At 41.1% G+C, this 11,675-nt stretch overlaps 1 protein-coding gene across 1 annotated transcript in view; it reads right to left on the reverse strand.

Moving 5' to 3' along the window:
• MAP3K4 (mitogen-activated protein kinase kinase kinase 4) overlaps positions 1-9,150 on the reverse strand; it is a 92,233-nt gene extending 83,083 nt beyond the window's left edge. Inside the window, exon 1 of the mRNA XM_084514700.1 lies at positions 9,019-9,150. The gene's annotated coding sequence lies outside the window, so the exon portion shown is untranslated. The remainder of the gene's footprint in view (positions 1-9,018) is intronic.
• Between the last annotated feature and the right edge of the window lie 2,525 nt (positions 9,151-11,675).

Genomic DNA, 11,675 nt, shown 5'->3' on the forward strand with positions numbered 1-11,675 from the left:
ATTCATGCATAAATATGAGGATTCAGCATGAAACAGTTGCACTCATATTGGCGGTCAGGGTTCTAAAAGCTGATTTATGGAAATGTGGCTTTTTGCATAGAGAAAAAATCTGAAAGATACCCTTTAAAAATGTACAGTGTCTGTATTGAGGACCACATTGAGAATCAGCCAGCTTACCTACATGATGTTACAAAGCAGGTCTGCTAGGTTTTCTACCTGGCTCTTTTTAACGTACTTCATCTTCTGCTTTTTTTTTTTTTTTTTTTTTTTTTTTTTTTAATTTAGAAATGTAACACTAGCTTTGTATAATATGGATGGGGGAAAACAAAGAAATATCCTTAGATAAATATGATTACAGCCACAGCAGGGCCTATCCAGATGTGATATTAAATGATAGGTCCTGTTAGCAATTGTAGTTAGATACAGCAGAGATAGAAAGCGTAGAACAGTAGAAACAAGAGGTTGGTGTAGGTGCTCCTTTTCTAAATTGAGCCTTGTACAGTTCTGGCTGAAGGACCATTTAACCATGGTTGACTGAACTGAATTTGGCAGCTTTTGTCTGCCTTAAAAATAACTAATTGTAAATTAATTTGTCATTTATTATGTGTATGTGAACCATGCCTCTCACCTCTGTATATTGCCTGATTTTTCTGCTTCCACACGCTTGGATTACATGGCACTTTGTTCCAAAGCAGTCTCACTCAGAGTGCTCTTCATTTCTGTATGATCTGCCATGCTGAAAAGGGGTTTCTTGGTGTATTTATATTGGGAATAAACTGGCAGAACCATAAACACAGCTCCAGCAGTGCTTATGTGTGTAATTGAATCTCTTCCCATTGCAGCATGAAAGTGTGACAAGGTGTGCATTTTCCACCAGAATAGCTAAATCATTGAGCTGCTACTGGCATACATTATAGCCACCCATCATTAGCTTACTGTGAAATTTGCATTTATTGTACATACAAATAGGAAAAAAAAAATAAGATACAGTTTCAGTGCCAGAAAGCTGCACATTTATTTATTTATTTATTGCCAATAACAAGGAACCCTCAATTGAATGCGCTGCCCAGTTTTGTTGCTGAATGCTCATCCAACTGCCAAGTATATAATCAAAGCAATACCTGAACTCCTTGGCTATAAACAAAAGCCCTCATGATCTCCTTAACACCACCATCAACCCTAATATTCAAGGCTCCTATTTCCTTAAAGTGCTGGATGGGGAAAGAAATCTTTGCAAACGCCCAGCCTCATTCAAGCAAGAAAGTTAATTAATATTAACATTTTTCAGTTTAGTTCAAGTTCATTGAACCATGCTAGCCTGTTTTGCATTTTCCATGCGAAAAGCAAAGGTACAGAGGGATTTGCAATATCTACTGTATCTCTGAACATCTTTGGAAGGGTATATAGGTATGCATTTAATTTGCATTTGGTAGGGCTAAGCCTTAAAGAAAACATTTGCAAAATCAAAAGACCTGCAAATTCAGCAGTGACCTGGCAAGAAATCCCTGTGGCTTTGCAGGAGGGTGAGGTCACTGCAGATGGCCAGACATGTCCTAGGCCAGCTCATTTTTGCTGCAGGCCTCTTTGCTCCCAGAGTGCAGAGTCCTGACCTGCCATGGAGAAGGTGAATTGCACTGCAGAGCTTCTGCTTGTCCCTTCCTTGCTCGAGTGCTCCATCTCCTTACCTCCACGTGTAGCAGCAGAATGCATGGCCCACACTGACTTGACTTTCAGGTTATTGTGATGTGAGTCATAACCTTGCTGCATGAGATCTGCAAAGGTAGAGGAATGGGCAACTTGACCAGGGAGGTTTTGGAGGACCTTTTGGTTGAACTTCAACACTTGGCTACAGGAAGAAAACCCCAGAAGAAATTGCTCAGTGGCTGTGGTTCTTTCCCCCCAGCTCTCTCGTACAGTTGGAGGAGTATTCAAGTTACACCTGTTTAGGGAAGGTGTAACCTCTGACTTGGGCTGCCTAGCTGGCTCAACAAGCAGGAACGGGTCAGGGTGATGCAAGCCCTGCCCATGCCCTTCCCTGTCAGACTATTTGTTCCCTCACAGGTATCAAGCAGCCTCTGCCACTTTTAAGTGTGGGGCTAAAAGAGATATACAATCTTCTTTGAGAGCTGCAGACAAAAATAACCTGGCACGATTACAGCATTTCAACAGAAATACAGTTAGGTGGTTTATTTAGGCAAAAGAGTACCTATATAATGCAGAATGTGGAATTCAAGAGAGCAAGCAGAAGATAGAACAGGTCTTCGGTAAATGACTGCTGAGCCAATAATCAAATATTATGGTGTTAGAACAAGTTAGTTAGTTTCTAGCAAAGACCAGTTGTGAGTCTTGCAGTAAAAAAGGATGCTAAAAGTATTTTATAGAAGGCAAGCTTGCTAATCCTTACTATTGAAAAGGCCAATATATTCGCTGTGTGCGGAATTTGTTTTTGAGGTATTTCCAGGAAAAATATAATAGTGAATAAAGTGTGCCTCATCCACAAAAATATATTTTCAAGTGCTCTTAGAAATGAAACAGTCACCAGCTCTTATGACAGTGATTGCTTAAAAATGGATCCTTTCAAGGGAATGAGGACAATAAACCATTCTTGCAGGAAATCTCAGTTGCTAACAACATTGTTGGCCAAGTTTAAAATTTTCTGGAGAACAAAAGCTGAGGATGTCCAAAATCATATTGGGCTTAAGGTTACAAATGGGCAAGCAACGTGCTATTTTCATTTCACTGCACAAAGTTAGGTCCTTGTCCTATTTACAAGCTGCCTCTTAACAGCTTTTTGAATTGCAAAACAAAAAAAACAACTCCCAAATGCGTCACAAATTGGAATTACTTCTACAAAACATTCATCAAACCAGTTTAAGCTAATGCCTGTTGCAAGTATTCCTTGGAGTAGTTGACATTTGTGCTATGATATTTGTGTTCTGTGTGACATTCATGATATATTTGTGCTGCATGAGCAAGTGCCTCCCTCAGAAGATTGCTGCTGTTCTGCACTGAGTTGACTAATGTCACCCCTGTACAGGGAGGCACTGTGCTCTCTTTATGTCAAAGCTCCGAAAACAAGGGAAGGTGGGAGATGAATGGTGCCTTAGTCCTGTCCTGGTCTGTCTGGTCCGGGGTGACATTCCCATTTTTCGTTAAATAAATTTCAGCTACTTATGACGTACACTTTGATGGATAAGCAAAGAAAGTCTTTTGACTGTTCTTAACGAGCTAGGAGGAGGTGAGAACACGATGCAAGAATTTTATTTTATGCTGTTTCCAAGATTTCCATTTGTCTCAGAGCATTAGGAAGAATTCTTTAAGTCCTGATTCCAAGAGCTGCATGAATTAAAGGTAAATATAAACTCAGATTAAATTTCTGTCTTCAATTTTGAACTAAAGAGCTTTAAGACATGATCCAGAGATATTCTAAATTTTCAGTAAGCAAAACAAAGAGACAGCAAATAAAAAAGGATCTACATACTTAGGCCAGCCTCCTCATTCTGGGGACCTGAATCATGACTTCTGAATGCTTGGGTTAGCAATTCTGTATTTAGCACTGACCAAAATGTTCAAAAATAGCTTCTCACTATTTGTACAGCTATATTTATGCTTGCTAAAAGCCGTGCTAAGCTGTTAAAAAAAGAAACCCAAACCTTGGCAGTTAGCAGAGCGTGTTCACAAAGATCAATATGCAACATTGCCTCCTGAATCTGAAGTTCTCTGCTACTGCCACTCTGCAGCCAGAGGACTGGCAAGGGCTGTGCTGAAGAACTCCTTCAATTCTACCACTCTTCCTTTAACTCCAACACTTAAAGCAGCAGAATACAGATTGGTTGAACTTCCAAAAGGGCATGTTCACCAGGCAAAACATTTATTTCCCTTTTTTAAGTGAAAAAACCCTGTGATCTCATAACCTACGTATTTGGAAAACTGTGCAAAGTGTTCCTGATTGAACACAGACAAGCTGTAATGAATTACTTGCATTTCCTACTCTTGTCTGCCCCAGTCTGAGTTATTCGTTGATCGTATCCACTCTCATATGTCCTAACTTTTAGACAGTTGGTTCTTTGGAACAGAGACCATCACTTTCCGTATTTTTTTAAGATAACGGTGAGTAATGTGACAGAACTTTTTTCACTTGCTGTATTTTAAATGTTAAATAAATAACAATTTATTGTAGTCGCAATGTTGTGTCCAAAGCCATGACAGGGAGTACATGAAGTATTGAAAATCTATTTGTTCAGGCCTCTATCTGGGACATTTCCTCATTCCAGAATACAGGATGTAAAAGCTTACATCTGGAGTTATGCAGATAAGTTTACTTCCCTACCACATGTGTTTTCTTACCTACATATGCATTTTAGATGCAAATTAAGACTATTATGCTAAACGAGTGTTGTATGAGTTCTTTGTTGGCAGTCTCAGTGTTATACAAACTTCTTAAAATACCTCCAATCCAACTTCCTGATGTGGGCACTTTACCTAATGTCCAGAATCAGAACCTGGCCAACCCTTACACAGAGAAGTAGCCAGACTTTTCTTACCCTCCTGTGGCTTGTGTAAGTGCCAGTCAGCCACAGCTGTACCTCCTTAGTGTACCAGCTGTTCCCTATGTGCTGTCCTAAGAGAACAGGATGGAGCATGGGTTTGTCTGTCATTGTATTGATTATTGTTGATCAGTACAAAAAAAAAAAAAAAAGTAATAAAAAAAAAAGTCCTGTCTCTGTGGTGCAAACTCTCGTGTTCTGTTATTTGAGATATTTACTGTTATCTGTAATTTTCTTATCTGTACATACTTTTGTGAAGATGTTACATATATTTTAATGGGGCATATTTACAAAATATCCTGGCATATGCAACTCTGGTAATGAATCTAAAGACTGACAGCTTTAAAACTATGCAAAGGTGTTTTGGATGACTGTACACTTTGCCAAGTGTAGCTAGTCATGTAACAATGTTTTGATAGCTACTGTAAGGCAGATTCTTGCATATGATTTATTAGAGCTTAGCTTCACTTTTCATTAAATAAGAAAGACTTTGAACTAACTCTGATTTTTATTTCCTTTAGTGTCCAGCTGTCCAGCCTCCTTTGTTCTGCATTATACAGATTTAACCTTCAGATCACTCCATATTACACAGTTGGCATATGTGTGAGAGAAGGTCAGGACAAATTGCCAAGTGATTTTTCCAGTTAGCATCAGAAATGCCAATTCTGTGTAAGATATAAAAAACATGCAGGGTGAACTCTGCAAGTGCGAATGCAGTATGATCTGCTCCAGCATTTGTTCTATATCAGTTCCTTCTGTCACCTGAGTAGCAGCACTTTCTTCCCACCTTCTTCTACCTTCCCACAGGGACAGCAAGCTGTCACAGCAACAAGATACTGAAAAGCAAACAGGCTTAAATCCCACAAGAAACAAAAGTGTTATCCAGCCCTTCTGCAAATTCTAGCCCTGCAGTGGTGAAATCTTGCTCTTCAGCCAACATTCACACCATCATCCCAAGGAACAATCCTTTCAAGACTACCAATAAAAATAATAGTAATATTTTTTTCAGTTGAGCTCTTTCAGCCTTTTGTAGAAATAATAATATTCTTTCTTAGCCCGATCTAATACTGTTCCAAATTATCTTCTCCAGAGGTTAAGATCAGTGGAGAAAGGGGCTAATTTCTCAGAATGAAGGCTGAGCAGGGTTCTCCAAAATGGCCACCAAGTATAGGACAGACAGCTAAATGATATCACGTAAAGGAGAGATACAAGACAGGTCCAGTTTTGTAGAAGCCTATGTAAGCCTAAGCTCCAGTTCTATCTATCTATCTGTATATCAATCTATCTATCTATCTATCTATCTATCTATCTTTTTCCCAAAATACTTGTTTTTTGTTTGTTTGTTTGTTTTTAATATTGCATTTTCTGTAGCTCTGCCACTTTATAAAACAGACAAAAATCTTTCATTAATTGTAACTGCTATTATGCTACTCAGTTGCCTAATGAAGTGCTTTTGAAGTGAAATGCAAAACCCACATACTCTTCCAGAGGATTTAAAAAATGTGATTATAATAACACACAGTCTGTTTGCCAATCCAACTCCCAACCCCGTACCCAGCAGGAAAAGTCACAGTGAACGTAAGCATGGAAAAAAATATGTAAAAGGTCCTTGCTAGTATTACATTTGTGCATCTGTAGGGACAAGGATGACAGCTAGCCAAGTGCCCTGAGCACTCAATTTCTCCATTGAGAGAAACTGTGTTCACGGTATTTTCTCTACAAAGATGCCTCTTAGCTTGGATTCTTTCCTACGGTGCTGAATGCCAGCTTGTTCTGGAAAGAAAAGGAAGGGATTTAAAAGGACATGAAACTAAAAGGACTTCTGGATAGATGGGCAATTATAATAAAAGAAAGTTTGCACTTTGTAGGGAGGCTGAACCTCTTGCTTCTTTACTGTATGCACACAAGATAATTTTATTTCTGTCAAATAATTTCCTTTGCTCATAATGCCCTTCTTGTGTCCTAGGTAACTTCTACCTGTGAAATGACATTGCTATTAAAATGGCAGGAAGCCCTCATAAAAATTATATGACTTGGCTTTTTTTTTTTTTTTTTTTTCCCCCTGCACCGAGACCATATGACTCAGAGAGTCACTTTCAGATTGGCTGAAAGTGCAGTTCTTAGTATTAGGGAAGTGTTTACACTGCTGCTTTTATGGACCCTGTTCAACCTCTTCCTTCCCTGCCCCTCTGCTCTTTTCTGCTCGGCCCTTGGGAGGGATGTTCTGAGGCAGAATCTGCGCAAGCAGCATGCACTGGAGAAAGGCTTTTCTTGCCGATAGGTGAACAGCAGGGCTTATGGGCTCACTTATTCCTCTGAACTTCCCCTGAACTGGTTGGCAAGGACAGGCTGGCAGGCTCTGAGGCCTGCAGCTCTGTGTTCATGCCCAGAAAAGTTGCACTTTCTTCCATTGCTGTCTAAACCCATTGCATGACAAGGCCAAGGAATTTCTTCAGACCAAATTCTTCAAGCCAAATAAAAGCCAGGCTTGCTGTATGTTTGCTCCTTACAAGTTGATTTATGGCTTGACTCCTCTATGGGCAGCAGATGGGGTTCCCCGAGTGGAAGGCACCCCAGCAAGATGGGTGTCTCCTGTGCGGCTGGGCCTGGCCCTCATGAGACATGCTGGCACAGGCACTCAAGGGCCACCAGCAGCAGGCATCTAAAGCAAGGAGATTGCTCCTCCCCACACTGGTCTGTACCCAGGGTCTCTGTAGCCAGAGGCAAGCTGCACAGGGTGACTCACAGGTTGCTTGGGGGTGACCCGTGACTCCTTCAGAGATAGAGGTCGCCTCTGACTATTTCTCTCCTGACCAGAGTTATTATGGGTGACCAGCTGAGCAGAGCAGCCAGCGTGGGGTATTACTCAGCATTCATGGGAGCTGTGGGGCTGTCTTTGGCACTGGGGAGACTTCACCTCCTTTGCCCTTTGGCACAAGCCACCTGCTGTCTGCTAGAGACCACCTCCAGCATCAGGTCTTCATGGTTAATCCATACGTGTGGTCTGAGGCAAACCCTCAGACTTTATGTTCAAAGATGCAGAGTTCTCAGATCAGTCGTGATATGGCTGGTGTGTGACAAGAGGTATGGGAATGAGCACAAGTGTGCGAGGGAATGAACACATGCAGCAGAGGTGTGAGAAGGAGTCACACCTCAAGGTGTCTGTGGATGGCTTCATCCCTATCAGCCTCTGAGTCACTCAGCCAGATACCGCAGCCATGGACTGCAGCTTTAGTCACCATAGCAGGGCATATCACTCAGTGTCTTCTGCTGCCTGTGTCATTTCAATCTGCTTTGTAAAGGTAAGTCAGGTGAACTGTAATGATGAGCTGGGTTAAAAGGTTATCATCACTGCTGTTTGCTATGGCTTCACTACTTCATTGCTTTTACTGTTCAGCTGCTTTGTTCTGTGAAATGATATGAGCAACAAAGCAAACCACTCTGCCAATGGGGGGATAATAAGGTCTTAGGGCTGTGATCTAAGTCAAGTCATAGACAAATTTATTTGGAAACAGCTGTAATGGCTTAAAACATTACAATTTTCTAGCTGTCCCTTACAGTGTAGCATTTTTCTGCTGAAGACTCCTATATGGCTAACTGAGCCTTACTAATAGGTTGCCGGACTGAATGCAATGCTATTTCTCAGAGTAGACAGCTCAAGTCAACAAGTGGTCAAGCATAGGCTGCAGTATCTTACACCATCAAAGCTGCTTGTACGATGAACATTAATCCATTCTGTCTGTCACATTATATTCCAGATTATTTGAACTTTCTATGTCCTTGTAAAAGGAATATTTTAATATTTAATCAAAATAGTTTTATAAAAGCAAAATACATTTTGAATATATTGCAGGATCCAGGATGCCACCCAGTAACCCATGGTCAACACCTTGCATAGGCACCCAGGCCAGGGGATCTGCAGAGGGTGGCAGCTCACCTGCAGAAGGTGGAAAACGGAGGTGACACCAAGATACCAGAGATGCTATCTGAGAAAAATGGACAGAGCCAGAGGCAATGAGCAGAACTGACCAGGGTTTCTGGCCCTGCAACTCATTTGTTCCCTAACTTTGGTCAAGCTTCTTTTACTGTTTGTACCTCCATTTCACTTCTAAGGTGCTTTCTCCTGGCCTACTCGGCCGTATGGCACTGAGCCCTGGATCCCAGTCACTGATGTGAGAACTCATGCAATACTAAGCATAATACTAGCAATAATTATAATACTAATTATAATAATACTAAGCATAATACTAGCAATGATTAATAAGTGATGATTCTTTTAAAGGTGGCATCTTGTATAATAAAACAACAACAACAAAAAAGAGCTATCACAGTAATAATAAAAACAACACAAAACAGACATACAAAGAAACAAAACAAAACAAAACAACCAAATAAACAAATTAAAAAACAGGCAAGATTGAAACCCAAGGAAAGCAAAACACAGAAGTTTAAAGAAATCTTCTCTACTTACTGCAAATATGGTGGTCTCTTCCAGAATTGTGCTGTGCTGAACGTATACCAGGGTCCAGTGGCTTGGGTGGAGTGTCAGTGGGTAAGAAACACACTGCAGAAGTAGCAGGAACAAATTTAAAGGTCACCAAGCTCAGTCACTTTGGAAAACAACCAAACACTGTGATACTGTGAGCAATACTGTGCCTACTGTTATTACATCACGCCCCATGACTGTTACGCTACACCCTTTTCACTGTCCTTACAATATTTTTCTCGGAAGAGAACTGTGAAACATCAGATATCAGAGAAAAAAATGCAGAGTAGCAAAGGAAATAGTGTGTGCACACTATTTCCTCAGTGGAAAAGAGATGTGCAGGTACTCACATTTCATGAGACCATGACTTACTGCTGGCTGCATATAACGAGTAAGCTCCAGAATGTCTGAAGAGCTGGGTATTGAAATGATCTTTCCTACCCTGGCTGTCTTATTTTCCATTTTCTTGTCTAAAAATACTGTCATTTCCTTTTATTCATTCTCTATACTTGTTTTCCTCCAAGGTCCTATAACTCACTTCTAAGACATACACACCAAATGACAAAAGATGTACAGAAAGTCAGTGGAGGCTGGTGGAGGTAGTTCATTGCCACTGTCTTCAGGTGTTTAATGTTTGGATAAGGCCTGTGAGTGGTGTGCAGAAGCTGCCTATAGCCAAAATACTCTGGTTAGTTTCTTAACTGCTCTTCTTAGCAGCACTCGAAAGTGTTGGGTCATGTGGTAAAATCTTGCCCCCCAAATAAAATGAAGCACAGAAGCACAATGTCAGACAGAGAAATCCCAGATAACTCAGTAATAGAAAGGGTGCTTCTACCCCTGCTCCTCCCAGGGCTGTCCAGGAGAGCTATGAGCCACATGGGCCAGGTGGGAAACCTGTCAAGATAAGCTGAGTGGTGTGCTCTCCTCAGAGCATTGTCATATTGAAAGGGGCTACTGCCCAGGGGTGTGGGACTCATGATGGGATGCAGGGGGAGAACATCTTGGGACTGTACAATTATTTTGGGGTGTTTAGGGCAGGAACCAAGGGCAGAGAATGGGAGGCTTTAAGGTCATCTGTGGAGGAACAAGAGTGGGAAAACAGATGAAATAGGGGAGGAAAGGGTCTGATAGTGTGTCAACAGGTGGGTAATCAGTGGGTGCTACAGCAGCTGGAGTCAGACCAGGGGCTGTAGTGTCCCATCAGCCTGGGGTGCTAGCAGCTAGAGGCAGCAGCACGTGTACCTTGTGTGTGGGTGTGTATGTCAGCCTGTGATCACCACATATCAAGCTGGACTAGCGAGTAAGTAGGATAAGAGGCCTGGGAGCTCATTATCAAAGCAGCCATAAACCTGGCCTAGTTCCTGGAGAGATAAGAGAGGCTGAGAGGCGTCTTCCGGGAGGACAAAGGCCACCCACAGGCGTGTGGCCAGCTGTGTGCAAGTGTGCAAATGTGCATTTGGTTGTGCATGTGATGGGAAAACATGCTGAACATGCTGCCCATTGCCACTGGCTGGATCTGGGAATGCTGAGCTGCAGCAGCTCTGTCAGGCTAATGAGTTTGGCAACACCTAACAAAAAGCTTATTCTTATGCGTTTGAAGTCAGTAAAGCAAGGCCAAATAATATTTTGGAGTTTTGATGATATTTAAGGTCCCTTCTAACCCATTCTATGATTTTCTATTAATAAATTATTCTGAATTTTTATCTTTCTCTACTATGTGACTCATCATAAGCTTCACATTTTCAATTTGCTACTGTTATCGGGATCTTTATAGAATTAGACTTTGTGTTTGCATATTAAATAAATTGCTAATGCACATTGTATAGTTAATGGGTACTTGGCCTCAGTACTGAGGTCTTCTAGTTCAAATTGGCTTTACCTTTGGCCTGTTATTTTCATAGCTTTTCATAGCATTTTCATAGCTTTGTCTCTCCTTGCCCTTTTATTGCCAATATCTGTATCATTTCTTTCCTAATTACTCATTCCTCCACTTTTTATTTCAGGTCTGCAGAGCCATTCTGAGCATTTTTCATTTCAATATTTAATTCAATAATCTTTACTAGGGGGAGAAAGCACGTGCCTGTGATTTGGTCTTATGGCTCCCAAGCTGCAAGGAATTTTGCTGCAAGGAAAATTTAGTCCTTGAATTTTCTTACCTTTGGTCACACTTTTCTGTCATTTTACTCCATTTATTGTTGCAGGCTGGTTCAAGTTAGCAAGGCACCATTAGTGTTACGGGAGTGATTCAGCTCTGGAAACGATGGCTACAATTCTCTGCAGTATTTTTGTGACTTTGCAAATGAAAACAGGTGAAAGGCTCTCTCTGGGTATCATGTTTAAATTCTCCATTGCACATCTGTCCCCTCTTTCCATCAGCACTGACATTTCAGTCTTGAATCGCTTCTCCTTTTCCTTTCTGGGCCCTTTATTAATTTCAACAAGGGAGAAAGAAGCAGCAGGAAAAGGGAAAGGAATCAAGTTTCCATATAAATTTAGCTCAGTGGAATGGGTGAGGAAATAGTGAAAGAGTTGTGAATAATCTCAGTTAATAACCAGATACTTCCTCCGTATTTGCAACAGTGTGGTTACTAGTATTGTTATCATTCCGGATCTTGTGCTGTTGTACCTTTCTTCAGATAAAA

This window comes from Aythya ferina (genome assembly GCF_964211825.1).
Source record: "Aythya ferina genome assembly, chromosome: 3".
Taxonomy (NCBI): Eukaryota; Metazoa; Chordata; class Aves; order Anseriformes; family Anatidae; genus Aythya; species Aythya ferina.